The sequence below is a fragment of the Saccopteryx bilineata genome, chromosome 1 (genome assembly GCF_036850765.1).
Source record: "Saccopteryx bilineata isolate mSacBil1 chromosome 1, mSacBil1_pri_phased_curated, whole genome shotgun sequence".
In the NCBI taxonomy this organism is placed as follows: Eukaryota; Metazoa; Chordata; class Mammalia; order Chiroptera; family Emballonuridae; genus Saccopteryx; species Saccopteryx bilineata.
This window is the reverse complement of record NC_089490.1, coordinates 68198255-68210214: the sequence shown is the minus strand read 5'-3', so window position 1 is coordinate 68210214 and position 11960 is coordinate 68198255. Positions and strand designations below refer to the sequence as shown.

The window sequence follows — 11960 nt, the reverse complement described above, 5'->3', positions numbered from 1 at the left end:
AAAATAGAGAAATAATGGTCTTGAGAAGAAAAATGAGGAAGGATAGCCTCCAAATATCTAAGATAAAATGCATTTAAAGACCCTTCCTGTTTTTGATTAAAAATTCAATATTAATACCAACAATCAATACTAATTTCGCAGAACATAAGGACCAGAGGAGAGGAAGAAAACTGAAACCCTGAATCAAGAAACAACTGTACAGGCCCTGGCCGGTTGGCTCAGCGGTAGAGCATCTGCCTAGCGTGCAGAGGACCCGGGTTCGATTCCCGGCCAGGGCACACAGGAGAAGCGCCCATTTGCTTCTCCACCCCTCCGCCGCGCCTTCCTCTCTGTCTCTCTATCGCCCCCTGGTGGGCAGAGCGTCGCCCCATGGTGGCCGTGCCGGGTGGATCCCGGTCGGGCGCTTGCGAGAGTCTGTCTGGCTGTCTCTCCCTGTTTCCAGCTTCAGAAAAAATGAAAAAAAAAAAAGAAACAACTGTACAGACTTTATTTTATTTTTATTATTGTCATATGAACATTAGAAGGTTTTATTTTCATAAAGTTCACATAGCAAATACAAACCATCAATAAAAAATGAAATGTCTCTCTTTACATGAAGAAATGTTAAAAAAGAATAAGATAATTTCTTTGAAAAAACTACCAGAAGTTTGGGGATTCCAATTATTAAAAAGCCTCACAAAGTATTTCAATAAGCTCCCCAGTCAAGGGTGAATATTTAACTTGGGGAGATTTTGTAACCTGTTTCTTATATAACCAACTTGTGTATTCAATTACATACTTGACATCTATAGTTAGAAGTCTAATAGGCATCTAGAAATTAATGCATCCAAACAAATACTTGATTTCCCACTCCTTTACTCCAATTTTGTTTTTCCCCTAGTACTTCTCATTTCTGTAAATGGCAAAAATGATTCATTCAGCCTGTGCAAGCCAAAATTCTAGGGATTACCACTGGCCCTCGTTTTCTTTTCTGTCTTTTCCAGTTGAATGCCTCATCATGTTGTACTGTTCCCCCAAATATATATATTTATATATATATTATATATATATTATTTTAAAAATTCTATTTTTATTATTTATACTTTACTCATAACCACTTGTATTTTCCCTAATATAATGGAATAACCCCTACCTGTTTCTCACTCTGTCTCTTTGCTATTCACACGCCACAAAGCAGTCACAGTGACCGTTTAAAATCAGAACTCAGAACACATCAACTCCATGCTGCACTAATGTATTTTCATGCCCCTTAGCTTAGAAGGCCTCTAAATACCTTTCTTATCACATTTTCTACTCCTTTGTTTCTCATTTTCTACTTTTTAATCACACTGAAATTTGGTTTCCTGGAATCACGTACTTATCCAAGTCTTCCCTTTTCTTAATGGGGTCTTCCTTCAGAACCCTGTCCAGTCTTCTTCTTGTCATTATGGTCTCAATAGAAATATCATTCTTGGCTAAAAAAATTAAAAGTTACAAAATAGTCCAAGGAAAAGATATAGCATTATGAAATAGTAGTAAGTCAATCTGTTCAATTTTTGCAACAACAAAAACTACTCAAAGGCCAGATAAAATGCACCAAGGGACTGAAGAGAGGCAAGAGTCCTAGTCATCAGATTTTAGGACTGAAGCCCCATCCCCAGCTGTTGGTCACATAAGTTTGTAAATATGATATATATGTTTGCTAGCTTATAGTTTGTATTTGGTGTAGGGAACAGGTTGTAAGCAGGCCGGGTCATTATAGCCTAAAGCAGGGGTCCCCAAATTTTTTACACAGGGGGCCAGTTCAATGTCCCTCAGACCATTGGAGGGCTGAACTATAAAAAAAACTATGAACAAATTCCTATGCAAACTGCATATATCTTATTTTAAAGTAAAAAAACAAAATGGAAACAAATACAATAATTAAAATAAAGAACAAGTAAATTTAAATAAAAATACTGACCAGGATTTCAATGGGAACTATGGGCCTCCTTTTGGCTAATGAGATGGTCAATGTGCTCTTCTCACCGACCACCAATGAAAGAGGTGCCCCTTCCAGAAGTGCGGTGGGGGCCGGATACAAAGGCCTCAGGGGGCCGCATGTGGCCTGTGGGCCGTAGTTTGGGGACCCCTGGCCTAAGGCTTAGTGTTAAGACTAAGCTTTTCCCCACACTCTTGACTGATTGCATGATGTAGGGTGGTGCACTCTCATGAGGAATCCTATTATGCCTCAGATAAGTGACTTTGTATCAGAGACTTCCTTGTTTGTATATTGGATTAAAGGTTTTGATTTCTGTACAATAAAGTGGGGCAGACTGGGAGCTTGTTCTCTCTTGGTTCCTGAGATTAGCATTAGAGGAGACAGCAGAGAGAAGGAGATGAGAAACAGAGGTGAATAAGGCTGGTGAGGTAGATACCTTTGATTCTAGGAAACTTGGATAGCTTTGTCAGTAGCTTTGTGAGCACTGACCCACCACTGAATGAGTGGATTTTGGAGCCCAGTGTGTGTTTTTATTTGCCCGCCAGGTGCAAGCTAGGATTAAAGGTGATGGCTCACCAGTTTTTGGCCCCGTTGTTTCATTACCGACTGTCCAAATCTAATGAGAACCTGCATGGGCCCGGCTGCTGTGATGGTAGCTGCGGCAACTGGCCTTACATTTGGTGTAGTCTGTGGCAGGATTTGATACAGATGAGTATGGAGCCACCACCACCTTTAAGCAGTAGGGTAGAGGACTGGCTGTTGTTATGTTTCCCCATGGCTGTCCTTTTGGGGGCCATAGGCTGGCTGACTTTTACAGCCATGTGTGAGGAAACCGAGAGCTCTGTGGAAGAGGCTGCCCGGGACCTGCAAACCAAGCAGTGGAAGGAGCTGGAGCAAACATGGGAGAAACAAATGCTGACCCTGGAGCTGGAGGAAGCACTGGAGGAGGAGGCCAACCAGGTTTTCAGGATTTGCCTGGAAATGGAGCAGCCACTGGAGGAGGATTCACAGGTTCTTGAGTTGCAGATTGCCCTGGACATTGTGGAGAGCCAGCAGTGGCAGGAGGCTGGGGCTGAGGCTGGGACTGGGGCTGTAAGGCCCATGGAGCAGATGGCAGCAGTGGCCCGGGGCTCATGTCTGGCAGCGGGAGCTGGTGTTTCCAGTTTCTCTTTGGAGGATAAGGAGAATCAGGCTGGAGTTGCGATCCGCAGTCTCCAAAAGATGAGAGTCCAGCAGCAAGAAGTACTTACTATGCTCCTGGTAGATCTGCGATTTTGGGACAGTGTAAGACCTTTCAGGTTGGCAGGGATGAGGGGGGTGGCTGAGGCCCCATGTGCTTAGACTGATTCCTGGACTATGATCATAGTGGGCATGGGGTATGCTTGGATCTTATCTATAACTGTGTCAGGAATAACTTTTTTCTTACCTGACCAGACAACTCCCAAGAATTTAACAGATAACACAGGTCCTTGTAATTTGTTCTCGTTGACTGCCCAGCCACATGCTTTCAAATGGGATAGCAGGGTAGGGAAGGCTTGCTCCAATAGCCCTTCTTAAAGACCAATGGCTTCAATGGACTTGGCCCTGGACTGTACAGAACCCCCATCTGAGATGGGTGGCCTTGTTGGCACCATGGGGAAAGGAGCTAGAGGTGGACCTCTAGTTAACTCCTTGGGCAACCAGCACCGGGCCACTTAAGGTAGAAGTGTATTATCCCTTGAGGCTCAGGGGGACAGCATTATGAAGGGCACCTTTGTAATTTTTTTATGGCCAATAATGAGTTCTCCTACTTTATTACACATAGAACCAGCAGATGTTGGTATATTGGCCAATAAGGTTTGGTTGCCTGCTCAGGGCAGCCTCTGGTATCAGCCACGGTTCTGTCTGCAGACAAAACTCTGGCCTGTATTCTGCCAGAGGGAAAAGATTTGTCTCTCTTGGTGCCGCTGACAGCTCTCTCATTTTGCCCATAGCTTTTGATTTCTTAATCCTATTGCTGTAGTTGGTACTGTTTCTGTTTATGCAATGTATCCCACTCCTTGCACAGTGACCATCATGGAAGAAGATACCTGTGGTTTAGATTGGGAAGTGAGTAAAAGAGGTGGAGTGTTGGTTAAATAAGTTTGGAAATTTGATATATATGTTTGCTTGCTTATACTTTGTATTGGGTGTAGAGGACAGGCTGTAAGCAGGCCAGGTCGTTATAACCTAAGGCTTAGTTTTAAGATTAAGCTTTATCTCACACCCTTGACTGATTGCATGATGTAGGGAGATGCACACTCATGAGAAATCCCATTATGCCTCAGATAAGTGACTTTGTATCAGAGACTTTCTTGTTTGTTTATTGGATTAAAGGTTTTGATTTCTACACTATAAAGTGGGGCAGACCAGGAGCTTGCTCTCTCTTGGTTCCTGAGATTAGCATTAGAGGAGACAGCAGAGAGAAGGAGATGAGAAACAGAGGTGAATAAGGCTGGTGAGGTAGATACCTTTGATTCTAGGAAACTTGGATAAGTCAGTAGCTTTGTGAGCACTGGATGAGTGGGTTTTGGAGCCCAATGTGTGTTTTTACTTGCCTGCCAGGTGCAAGCTAGGATTAAAGGTGATGGCTCACCAGTTTTTGGCCCCGTTGTTTCATTACCGACTGTCCGAATCTAATGAGAATCTGCATGGGCCAGGCGGCGTGATGGTGGCTGCAGCAACTGGCCATACACCAGCCTTACTCAGATATTTATTAGCAAGTACAAATAACTCAAGGAAGCAGAAAGAAGAAGTTTTTTGGGAGGTGAAGTAAAGGACAATGAACATGTTACCTCCAAATTTCTGTTCTGAGAGCCTAACTATTTCTTATTGTTGAATCTTATCCTGTTGTTTTGCTGTTTCCAGTATGTACTGTCTCCAGTGTGGGGTCAGAGAGGTCCCTGGACTCTCGTCCACTCAAGGCTTTTGCCCTAGGGCAACTTGCTATCTGATTGTTATCCTAACTATGCGTGTTTTCACAGCATGTTTCCCACATATCTTTCTTTTTAGTTTTAGTAAAGATTAACAAAGAGTAAGATGATCTGGTGGTTGAGTGAAGACTGGCTTTTCAATGGGTGGTTGAGGCTGCAGTGGAAGGTGAGGGCAAGCATAGAGATAAAGAGGTTTTTAGGGGTTACTGGTATGCCTATATTTTGCAAAACTGGCTAGCACACATGGTTAGGTGTTTCAAAGTGTCCTAGGTCAGTGGTCCCCAATCTTTTTTGGGCTACAGACTGATTTAATGTCAGAAAATATTTTCACGGATCAGCCTTTAGGGTGGGACTGATAAATGTATCATGTGACCGAGACAAGCATCAAGAGTGAGTCTTAGATGGATTTAAAAGAGGGAATCTGGTCATTTAAAAAGAACAAAAAACATCGTTCAGACTTAAATGTAAATAAAACGGAAATAATGTAAGTTATTTATTCTTTCTCTGCAGACTGGTACCAAATGGCCCATGGACTGGTACCAGTCCATGGCCCAGGGTTTGGAGACCACTGTCCTAGGTGACGCTAGGTGCTCCCTGTGTGCTTGGAGCAATTTAGGTGTTCTTCTCTTTTTTGGGTTCATTTCTGAAGGTGGTTTCACTATCAGCCTCTGGATCTCTGAAACCATGTTGCTTCCTAGGGGCTGATGTCAACTCATGATAAGGTTTCATGTTCCTTGCTGATATTCAAAGAGTACCTGTGATGACAAATTGCAAATTGCTTTGCCCCAGGTTAGCAATTTGACTAGATTCTGCCACTCAGGGTCAGCAAATACATTTTGGTACAACATGAGAGACTTAGGCCATTGCTCGGCTATTATAAAATATCTCTTGGCTGTAGTAATTCCAGGTGAGGAAATGTTCAAAACATTAAGAGTAAAATAAGCCTTATATAATTGTTCTTGTGCAGTGAATCTCTCCTCTTGACTCCCCATTTTTGTTTGTGTAGTTGGGGCTTATAAAGGCCATGAGCTCTTTCTGTAATACTTGTAAGTTTAGGTGAATTTGTCAAGATCCTGAGACCCATAAGAATGTTCTAATTTTCTCTTTTCTTTTCTTTTCTTTTCTTTTCAGGATAGTCCTTTTTCTAAAGTCCTTCCTTCCTATCCTTTTCTCATCTCTGTCTACTTTCTCAGTTCCTTGTCTTTTTGTTTTTTTTCTGCATAAACCTTCTACAACCTGCTCATACCTTTTGCAACTTTCATAAAATTTGTTGTCCATTCAGAAACACTAGTTTTAGAACTTATTTTTCTTATTTTTTTTCAAAAGTACCTCTATACCTTATACTTTTTTATTAGTAAAACTATGTAATTTATTCTAATTAATTAAAATTCTCATTTTATGGGATGGGTAGCAAGATGGCGATGGAGTAGGTCAATGTACCAACTTCCACCTCCCAGAACCAAAGCGGATTACAATTTAATTTTAAGAACCATCATCTGGAAAAACCAACTTTGGACTAACCTGAGAGGACTTTTTAACCAAGGAACACTCAGGAAGCCACACTGAGACTGGTAGGAAAAGCATAAACACGGAGGGGGCTGCTCAGCTCCCAGGAGCGAACAGCAACACAGAGAGACTTGCATGGTGGGAAGTGAGTTTAGTGGAGAGGGGAGTGTCCCGGGCCCCAGGAACAAAGTCCCAGCCTGCAGCCCCAGAGCCTAGAAGAAGCATATGTACTGTATTTGGCTGTGAAACAAGTCAGGATACTGTTTGTGAGAAAGAGACAGGTTTCTCAGACCCAGGGTTCTTCTTAGAGGGATTGTGCAAAAAACCTCTTTCATAACCGCTAACTCGGGACTCTGGGAGATTGGTAGAGTTGAGAGGACTGAAGTAGCAGAAAGAGAGTGTAATCTAAGAGGCACAGGGAGAAATACTTTGAGGGACAACCATCCTAACCCCTGGGCTGAGTCACCCCCAAATCTAAAGTGAATATTTCCCCTGGAACAAGCAATACCAGCAAAGGGAAGCAGGATACCAGCCAAACAAGCTCTTCTGTGGCACTCAGAGCAGAGTCACTTAGAATGAGGGAGCCTTCAGGAATACAGTATTGAGTGCTATGGTCTGAGCTGCAGCGCTCCCACACACACTGCTGAGGGTTCACCTGAGGGCGGGCGGTGGCGGGAAGTGGGAGTGTGGTCCCATTGGTGGGGGGAAACCAGGCCTACCACGAATGAGGCTTGGCGTGAGCTGAGTCTCACTCAGTGGGGGTGGAAGGGTTGCACAAATGTGGTCCAACCCAGCTGTGGGCTAGGTGAGCAAGAGCAGTCTCACTGGTAATCCTGCCTGCAGGGGAGAGGCGAAAGCCCGGGAACTGCAGAGACCCATGGCTAAAGGCAGGTGCAAAGCCCCACCTGGCCCGCGGAGCCAGGGCTTGTAGCCTGATGCACGAGCACAGCTCCACCCTCAGGGGTATGTCGAAAGTTGGGGAACAGGCAGAAACCCATGGCTGAGCATTGGTGTGCAGCCCTGCTCACAGTACCAAGGCTTGTAGCCCTGGCGCAATGTACAGTCCTACTTGTGGGGACAGGGCAAAAGTCAAGGTCAGTCAAAGCTAGTAGACACAGAAACATGAACACAGCTTCTCTCATGGAGGAGAGACAGAAACTGTAGTGACTGCCACAGCAGGCTGGTACCAGTAACACCCATACCCGAATGCCTAAAGCAGCATCGAAGGGGGGGACAGGCCTGCAGACAGGCCACACCTAGGGAACACAGAGGCCACATCCATTGAACTCCAGTGGCCATACCCTTTTTATACACATAGAAAATGGGAAGGCAGAGAAATGCAACACAAATGAATCAAGAGAAATCCCCAGAAAAGAACTTTAATGAATCAGATATAACCAAATTACCAAATGCAGAGTTTAAAATAATGACTGTTAGGATGTCAAAGATCTTAGAATAACAATAGATGGACTTAACAAGCACCTAAATAAAGAGATAGCAAGTATAAAAAAAGACATTGAAATAATGAAAAAGAATCAGTCAAAAATGACAAATACAATATCAGAAATGAAGACCACAGTGGAAGGAATTAAGAGCAGGATAGATAAAGCTGAGGATCAAATCAGTGATTTTAGAGGACAAGATAAATTAAAGCAGAACAGCAAAAAGAAAAGAGATTCAAAAAGTCTGAGGAAACTCTCAGAGAGCTCTGTGACAACATAAAGAGAAATAACATCCACATCATAGGGGTTCCTGAAGAAGAAGAGAAAGAACAAGGGATTGTTCAATCAAATCATAGCTGAAAACTTTCCTAAATTGATGCAGAAAAAAGTCACAAATGTTCAAGAAGCACAGAGAATTTCATTAAAGAGAAACTCAAAAAAATCTACACAAAGATACAGTATAATTAAAATACCAAAACTAAGATAAAGAGAAAATATTGAAAGCTTCTAGAGAAAAAAAGGCTATCACCTACAAAGGAGCCCCCATAAGGATGACATCCAACTTCTCAGCAGAAACACTTGAAGTCAGAAGAAAGTGGAAAGAAATATTCAAAGCAATGCAGAACAAGAGCCTACCATCAAGACTACTTATTCAGCAGGGCTATCATTTAAAATTGAAGGAGAGTCTGACCAGCTGGTGGCAATATAGACAGAGCATCAGATTGGGATGTAGAGGACCCAGGTTTGAGACCCCAAGGTTGCCAGCTTGAGTGCTGGCTCATCTGGTTTGAGCAAGGCTCACCAGGTTGAGCCCAAGGTCACTGGCTCGAGTAAGGGGTCACTCAGTCTGCTGTAGTCCACTGGTAAAGGCATATATGAGAAATCACATAAAGAACCACAACAAAAAATTGATGTTTCTCATCTCTCTCCCTTCCTTTCCAATCTGTCCCTCTCTCTGACTCTCTCTGTCTCTTCCACAAAAAAAATAATAAAATAAAATAGAATTGAAGGAGAAATAAAAAAATCCCAGACCAAACCCCCCCCCAAAATTAAAGAATTCATTACAGCCAAACCAATGCTGCAAGAAATGTTAAGGGCTCTGTTGTAAACAGATCAAAGGAGGAAAAGAATATAGTAAAAGAGGAATATAGTTTTAAAGAATAAAATGGCAATAAACAACTACATATCAATAATAGCCTTAAATGTAAATAGATTAAATGATCCAATCAGGAGACATAGAGTAGCTACATGAATAAGAAAATGAGACCCACACATATGCTGGCCAGAAGAGACACATAAGGATGTAAAAGGATGTAAAAAAATATTTCATGCAAATGGAAATGAATAAAAAGCTAGGGTAGTAATACTTATATCAGACAAAATGGACTTTAAAACAAAGGTTATAGTAAGAAATAAAGAAGGTCACTACATAATGATAAAGGGAGCAATCCAACAGGATGATATAACCATCATAAATATCTACGCACCTAAATATATAAAGCAGAGTTTGATGGATATAAAGAGCATGATCAACAGCAATACTATGATAGTAGGGGATTTCAATACCCCACTAACATCACTAGATAGATTTTCAAGAAAGAAAATTAACAAAGAAACAGAAAACTTAAAGGACACAGTAGATCAACTGGATTTAATATATATCTTCAGAATATTTCACCCTAAAGCAGCAGAATATACATTCTTTTCAAGAGCACAGGGTACATTCTCTAGGATAGACCACATGTTAGGGCACAAAAGCAGTCTCAACAAATGTAATATGATTGAAATCATATCAAGCATTTTCTCTGATGACAGTGGCATGAAACTAGAAATCAACCACAATAGAAAAAAATAAAAAATACTCAAACACTTGTTATTAAATAACAAATGGCTTAACAATGAGATCAAAGAAGAAATTTAAAAATTCCTATAAGTGAATAATTATGAGCGTAGAACTCAAAATTTATGGGAAACAGCAAAAGCAATACTGAGAGGGAAGTTCATAGCCATAGAGACATACTTTAAGAAGCTATATAAAGCTCAAATAAACAACTTGATCCTGCATCTAAATGAACTAAAAAAGAACAAGATTAAAGCCCAAAGGTAGAAAAAGGAAAAAAATAATAAAGATCAGAGCAGAAATAAATGACATAGAGGCTAAAGAAACAATACAGAGGATCAATAAAACCAGGAGCTGGTTCTTTGAAAAGGTAAACAAGATAGATGAAGCTTTAACCAGACTCACCAAGAGAAAAAGAGAGAGGACTCAAATAAATAAATTTAGAAATGAGAGTAGATAAATAACAACTGACACAACAAATCAACTCTCTCTGACTCTCTCCGTCTCTGCCACACAAAAAAAAATAATAAAATAAAATAAAATTGAAGGAGAAATAAAAAGCTTCCCAGACAAAAAAAAAAACACACAAACAAACCCAAAAACCAAGGAATTCATTACAGCCAAACTGAAATGTTAAGGGGTCTGTTATAAACAGATCAAAGGGGGAAAAGAATATAGTAAAAAAATATATAGCTTGAAAAAAATATTATGAAAGATAGTAAGAAAATATTATGAAGAACTGTATGCCAAAAAATTAGACAATCTTGATGAAATGGACAATTCCTTGAAACATATAATCTTTTAAAAATCAATCTGGAAGAATCAGAAAACCTAAACAGACTGATTACAACAAATGAGATCAATAGAGTTATCAAAAACTCCCAAAAATCAAAAGCCCTGGGACAGAAAGCTTCACAAGTGAATTCTTCCAAATATTCAAAGAAGAACTAACTTCTATCCTTCTCAAACTATTTAAAAAATTCAAGAGGAAGGAAGACTTCCAAGCTCCTTTTATGAGGCGAGCATAATTCTGATTCCAAAACCAGGCAAAGACAACACAAAGAAAGAAAATTATAGGCCAATATCCCTGATGAATTTAGATGCTAAAATCTTCAACAAAATATTAGCAAACTGGATCCAGCAATATATGGAAAAGATCATACACCATGATGAAGTGGGATTTATACTGGGAAGGCAAGGCTGGCACAATATTTGCAAATCAATCAATGTGATTAATCACATAAACAAAATGAAGGAGAAAAAACACATGATAATTTCAATAAATGCAGAAAAAGCATTTGATAAAATCCAGAACCCATTCATAATCAAAATTCTCAGCAAAGTGGGAACACAGGGAACATACCTCAATATGATAAAGGCCTTCTATCACAAACCCATGGTCAACATCATACTCAATGGCCAAAAATTAAAAGCAATCCCCTTGAGATCAGGAACAAGGCAGGGGTGCCTCCTTTCAACACTCTTTTTTAACATAGTTCTGGAAGTCCTAGCCACAGCAATCAGACAAGAAGAAGAAATAAAAGGCATCCAAGTTGGAAAAGAAGAAGTAAAACTATCATTATTTGTAGAGGATATGATATTGTACATAGAAAACCCTAAAGTCTCAGTCAAAATTCTACTGGACCTGATAAATGAATTCAGCAAGGTGGCAGGATATAAAATTAATAATCAGAAATTAGAGGCATTTTTATACACCAACAATGACCTATCCGAAATAGAAATTAAGTAAACAATCCCCTTCTCTATTGCAACCAAAAAAATAAAGTACCTAGGAGTTAATTTAACCAAGAAAATTAAAGACTTACACGTGAAAAATTATAAAACAATAAAAAAATTAAGGAAGATACAAACAAGTGGAAGCATATACCGTGTTCATGGATAGGAAGAATAAACATCATTAAAATGTCTATATTGCCCAAAGCAATTTAAAAATTTAATGCAATACCAATTAAAATACCAATTACAGACTTCAAAGATATAGAAAAAATATTTCAAAAATTTATATGGAACCAAAACAAAAACAAAAACACGAATAGCCTCAGCAATCAGCAATCTTGAAAAGGAAGAATAAAGTGGGAGGTATCACACTTCCTAATATCAAGTCATACTACAAGTCCATTGTACTCAAAACAGCTTGGTACTGGCATAAAAACAGGCATATAGATCAATGGAACATAACAGAGAACCCAGAAATAAACCCACACCTTTATGGACAACTGATATTTGACAAAGGAGGTAAG

At 40.2% G+C, this 11960-nt stretch overlaps 1 non-coding gene across 1 annotated transcript; it reads left to right on the top strand.

Moving 5' to 3' along the window:
* The first annotated feature begins 202 nt into the window (after window positions 1–202).
* TRNAA-AGC (transfer RNA alanine (anticodon AGC)) lies at window positions 203–278 on the top strand. Its single transcript has one exon. It is a non-coding gene; the product is annotated as a tRNA-Ala (tRNA).
* Window positions 279–11960: the final 11682 nt, after the last annotated feature.